This window comes from Boleophthalmus pectinirostris, unplaced genomic scaffold, assembly GCF_026225935.1.
Source record: "Boleophthalmus pectinirostris isolate CB_2022bp ecotype Guang Dong unplaced genomic scaffold, ASM2622593v1 HiC_scaffold_4, whole genome shotgun sequence".
In the NCBI taxonomy this organism is placed as follows: Eukaryota; Metazoa; Chordata; class Actinopteri; order Gobiiformes; family Gobiidae; genus Boleophthalmus; species Boleophthalmus pectinirostris.
In genome coordinates, this window is record NW_026571353.1 from 9,558,780 (window position 1) to 9,564,803 (window position 6,024).

Below are 6,024 nucleotides of genomic sequence, written 5' to 3' on the forward strand. Positions count from 1 at the left end.
AGAGTCGTGTTTGTGCTGAAGCAGGATGTCTGGAGTGGTCCTGGATGAGGTGCACTGTCTGTGGCCCTCCTGCAGTCACACGTGCTGCTGGGAGTCCGAGCAGCGCGTCCGAGAGGGACACCCCAAGATCCTGAGGGACCCAGACAAACCCTTCACACGGCCGTGCAGAGGTAGCACAAATTACACTCTTTGCCCCCATCCCAAGAGCTTAAAGGCGCCTTACGTAACTTTTCAGGTGGAGGGTATGCTGACTGTTTGTCTCCATGGAGATCTGCTTTGCTTGGAATGTAATGTTCCACACTAGCATAACATATCTATCAAGTACTGACTGAATCATAGGTTAAAAAAAACCCCAATAAACTATAAGGCGGCACACCTCTCCACAGATCTGACCTGTAAATTGGCCTAATGGCATTACATGCTTTCCATGAAGTTTATTGCTATACTGTGGTACTGTCTGTGCAAAGTAATAGGATTTCCATCGAGTCTGTGGTAGACCCTCCCTCCACTTGAAGTTACATAGTGCCCCTATAAAAGTATATTGCACTTTTATATAATACAGGAGCTGTGGCGAGCCAGTGGTTCTCAAACTTTTCACACCACCTATGAAAATATCTGGGTTTCTGTGTAGTTCACGGAGCTATAAAACAGTACTATTCCATGTGTGTGACTTTTCTATAAGATTAGGAATGCAGAGAACTTCACATACCACCAGAAGCAGCTTGAATACCACCTGCGTACCACCTACTTTCCTGCATAGAAAGTTCAATATGTATCAAAGATTTAAATTGTCTAGTTCACATCGCAGAAGATTTGTGTCTGTTCCAGCTGTCTGAAGTGTGTGGACTATCCTGCATCCAAACCGGTGATTATGTGTGATAATCTTATTTCTACTGCTCCCTCAGACTCCAGGTTTCCCGTCATCACTTTAGTGGATGCTGCAAACTGGATTGACCAGGACTTCATCAGCCTGATAGCTTTATCCAGAGATGCAGCATCACAGTAGGTGGATTTTGAAGGTGCACCGTTTAACTTTTCTGGAGAGGGTCTGCAACCTGTTTCTCTCCATGGAGATGATGCTGGATTAAATTGTCCACAGTATTAAACTAATCTGTGTTGTATTTGTTCAACTAAAAGTGTTATTTATTGCTCACAAACAGACAAGTAGGTGGTGGACCATTCACCAGACAAATTACACAGTGTGCTTTTAAGTAGGCCTAGTTTACAAGAGACTATGTATCCAATATTGTCCTACATTGAAAATATATTCTTTCCGTAATAATTGAGTCATGATTCCAAATTTTAAACAGTCCAATGCTGAATCACGCCTATACACACATCATCTTACCGAACATTTTATTATTTTATCGAATTTTGCAGTGATAACTGAAAGTTGACCTGTTCAAGGTTAACATTTCCGATTGTGAACACAAGATGGCAGCATTTTTTCCCAGAAAGTCTTTTGACAACTGGTGTGAACTTGTCTGAGCAAATTATCCCATCAAGTAGAGCTATTTTCCGGTTTTGCTCGTAATTTTCATCTAATAGCCATATTTAAGCATTTAGACTGCAATTTAGCTCTCCTGGCTTTCCTCTTTGAAATGTCAGGTCAGGTGCGAGCGTTTCGAAAATTAACTTCTCGCTTTGAAGACGCACATGATTTTGTGATTGAACCGGGCTCAAGCTCCATTAGGTAAATAAATAAATAGACTTTCTTCTCTCACCTCAGGAAACATCGTCATAGCACCACACCCATGTCAGCCAAAATGGAAACCAGCCAGGACAGAAAGATGCTAAAGGTGAGTTATTGCCTCATGAATAACTGTTATTTAGGTGTAGAAGTTGAGTCCTGAGTCCTGGTTTACTTTGAATTATAGTATTTTTGGAAGACAAATTTTTCATAATTATTGAAAACTGAGTAAATATTTGCTTTTTGTTTATGAATGAGTCATATATTGTTCCAGTATTGGTTTTAATGACTGTTACTGGTCCAATATTGAAAATTTTGCCAATATTTGTCCCCCCCATTCTTTGTGTGCTCATGTGTCATTTTCAGTCTATCCTCAGTAGAGATAGAGATAATTGCTCTATTTGTTTAACCAGCCTTAAAGTTGCATTATGTAATTTTTTGGTTGGGGTCCGTCACCTGCTTGTTTCTATGGATATGTCATTGCTCTGCCTGGAATGTTCCACAGTGTGACATTAAACGTCTCTACCTTACATTTATTCAATTACAAATGGTCTTATAGCTCAAAAATATCTAGAAAAACAGGCTTTCTGTCTGTGAGCGGGGTTGCCTCTCCACAGATCTGACTTGTAACTTGGTCCGGTTTGGTCTCCATGAACATAGAATGGTTTAATACCGTACTGTGGAACATTCCAGACAAAGCAAAGTTGCGCAATACACCTTTAAATCTCAAGCAGAGGCTGATATTTAGTTTGGCCCAATCAACTGCCTAAATATCCGTAAAGAATGCTTTTTGAACACTTTATTCCAAAGAGAGTACTGCAAAAATGATACTATATATGGGGCATGGTGACACTTCCAGTTCCATCAACTTTCAATTGTCTTTACATTGAAAAATTGTCACCCCCTCTCTGTAACTTCTGCAGTGAGTATCATCATTTTGGTCTTAAATGTTCATATTAATCTGCTCTACATGATGGTGGTGTTTTTATTTTGCAATTTTGCCATGAAGAATATATATAATGCTTTTCTGATCGCCTTATTCCAAAGAGAGTACTGCAAAAATGTTACTACACCGGCCAAAAAATATCAACAGAAATTATCGGCCATTGATTTTCTCCTGCCATGAAAAAACAAGCCGATCTCTGCTCCTCAGTGAATCTGATCTGTGTCTTTGAACAGACAAATTTGTAAAAATGGAAATGAAGATGAATCAAGCAGCCAAAATATACCTGTATGTTTGCACAATCTTACAGTAACATATTTTGTGTTCTAGATAAATAAATGTTATTATCTTTACAAAAGTTACTTAAAGGTGCATTGTGTAACTTTTCTGGTAGAGGGCCCATCAAATGCTTTTCTCCAAGGAGATGCTATTTCTTAGTCTTAAATGTTTCACAGTATGGCATTAAACCTTTCTACCTTCATGGAGACCAAACCAGATCAAGTTACAGGTCAGATCTGTGGAGAGGCAACCCCGCTCACAGTCAGAATGCCTGTTTTTCTAGATATTTTTGAGCTATAAAACCACCTGTAATTGAATAAATGTAAGGTAGATCTGTTTAATGTCATACTGTGGAACATTCCAGACAGAGGAATGACATATCTATAAAAACAAACCGGTAACGGCCCCCAACCAAAAAGTTCCATAGTGCTCCTTTAATATTTGTATTGCCAATTATCAGTTACCAGACACCGCAGCAAGACAGAATCAGTATCTGCAAAAATAAATACATACTCGGTCCATATCGCACCATCCCTTTTGATTATTTAGATGTTTAAATGTGGTGTGAAATCAGAGGAGTTGCTACAGTGAGTCAGCTCATTCATTCAGTCCCAAGAGCACCAGTGTTTTGTCTTCTGCCTTTGTTATTCTCATCATTAAAACACTGTTTGTGTGAATTCCTCTGAAAGCAGCTCTGATACCCAAACATCACATTAGTATATTACAATGTGTTTGGCATCTCATGAAGGGGCCGCTAGTTGGTCACGTACTTCCTGGACTTGGCGTGTGTACAAGATGTCTGGAAGTTGGAATTAAATGAAGAATGTAAACTTTTGTCAAGGAGTTAAAAAATGGGTGAGGCTTGAAAAATACTTGCAATATGTCATCCGTAAACTATTTTGGAGTAGATGGTGTAATGACACTACTACTGACAACTGCAGGAGGAATAAAAGAAGCCCTTGATGCATTTTGGTAGCCAGCAACAGATGCTTTGGGACCATGGACTGTATATACACATGTGAGCATGGGGGCGCTTCCGGCTCCATCAACTCTGTTTCCAATTGACTTTATATTGAAAAATTGTCGCCTTGTCATTTTGGTCTTAAAATGTTCATCTTAGCCTCTTTACAAGATCCTGTTTTTAATTACACTGTTTTGTCCGTAAACAAATTCCTATTCCTAATATGTAACTCGGCTCCAAATTCACTTCTATTTCAACCTAGAAAGACACGAAAGGAAAGTATTAGTGGCTTTATTGAATGAGATGATCTTTCACGCTCAGACATCAGCAAAAGACATTGCGATGAAGGAGTAACTGGTCGGTTTGGTTTAGGAGATGTCTGTTCCCCCGGGGACCTGGATACTGGACATGGTTGAAGTGAAATTGAGGCAAGTGAGTGGGATGATGAGATGATGAGGCAAGTGAACGGGACGATGGGATGACGAGGCAAGTAAAGGGGATGATGAGATGGTGAGGCAAGTGAAGGGGACGATGGGACGGCGAGGCAAGTGAAGGGGGATGATGAGATGGCGAGGCAAGTGAAGGGGACGATGAGATGGCGAGGCAAGTGAAGGGGGCGATGGGATGACGAGGCTAGTGAAAGGGACGATTAGATGGCGAGGCAAGTGAAGGGACGATGACGAGGCAAGTGAAGGGGACGATGAGATGGCAAGGCAAGTGAAGGGGGCGATGGGATGACGAGCAAGTGAAAGGGGATTAGATGGCAAGGCAAGTGAAGGGGACGATGACGAGGCAAGTGAAGAGGACGATGACGAGGCAAGTGAAGAGGACGATGACGATGAGACAGTGAGGCAAGTGAAGGTGAGGTGATGAAGTCTGAAAAGCTGGTAAACTGCCAACCCCTTGAGCTTCATTTAACTGGAGTTGAACACTGTGGGTCCACTTCTTTATACAGTCTATGTTTGAAACAGAAAATTACTCTGGCTAATATCAATAATTTTGGGAATGTAACACAAAAATGTATGTAACAAATTTGGTCACAGTGTAACTTTTTCTCGTGCCTTTTGTCCATGGATATGTTGTTGCTTTGTCTGGTGTGTTCCACAGTAGCAGAAGTCACCACTAGTCCAAGTTACAGGTCATATCTGCAGAGAGGCTACTCTGCCCACAGTATTAATACATGTTTTTCAAGGTATTTTTGATCAATATAAACATGTGTAGTAAAGTTTTTTCTATTTCGATACTTTGGAACATTTCAGGAAAAGCAATAAAATCTCTATGAAAACAAGCAAGTGGTGGCCAGAAAAGTTTCATTGTGGACCTTTAAACTTGAAAAAAAACTTTATTTGTTATTAATGAGTGTGTTTTTTTTCTCTCTCTCTCTCTTTTTGATTATATTGTAACAGCAGCACTTGAAAAAAACAGACTGCCGTGCACTTTCAACATCAAAGTGTAAAACAGCTCATTACTCAAACTATACAGATTGATATCACAATGATAATCAAATGCTCTTTTAGACCAAAGCTTATAATTTTCACCTCAAAATAATAGTTTTTAATAGGTGGTCTCATACTTGTTGTGATACAGAGACAGATCATTCTTCAAGCTTTTCAGGAAAGGTTCAATTTGATAAATGAGTGTCCTAGTTTTAGTATGAATTGGTATCTGGGTTTTTGACAACCCTTGCATTAGGTAACTCATCTCATTTGGTTCATTTTGTTATGAAATATTATGTAATCATGAAACAGCCTTATATGTCATTTTTTTCTGATTGCAGACTGAAGAGGCACATTTGCACTGGGAGAGTCTGTCTGCGCAGGGTTTTCCCCTTGAAGATTGGATGCCCGCTGGTTCAGATGTGGAGACAAAGAGACAGTCTGAAGTCCCCTCCCCAACCCTCTACACCAGAGGTGCGCAATACGTCGATCCCGATCTACCAGCGTTGATCGCCAAGGTCGTGTGGGTAGATCGGCGTGTTCTCGTCTCGGACTCGATCGCGTTTGGACTCAGTCTTGTCTGTCACTCAATGTCTGACACTCAACAAGTGCGATCATATTTCATTACAGCCGCTGCTGTTGGCAATAAACTTCTACCGGGGTGGAGGAGCGTGTGGAGCGTCTCAGTGCAGCCTGTGCGCGCTCATTTGAAACC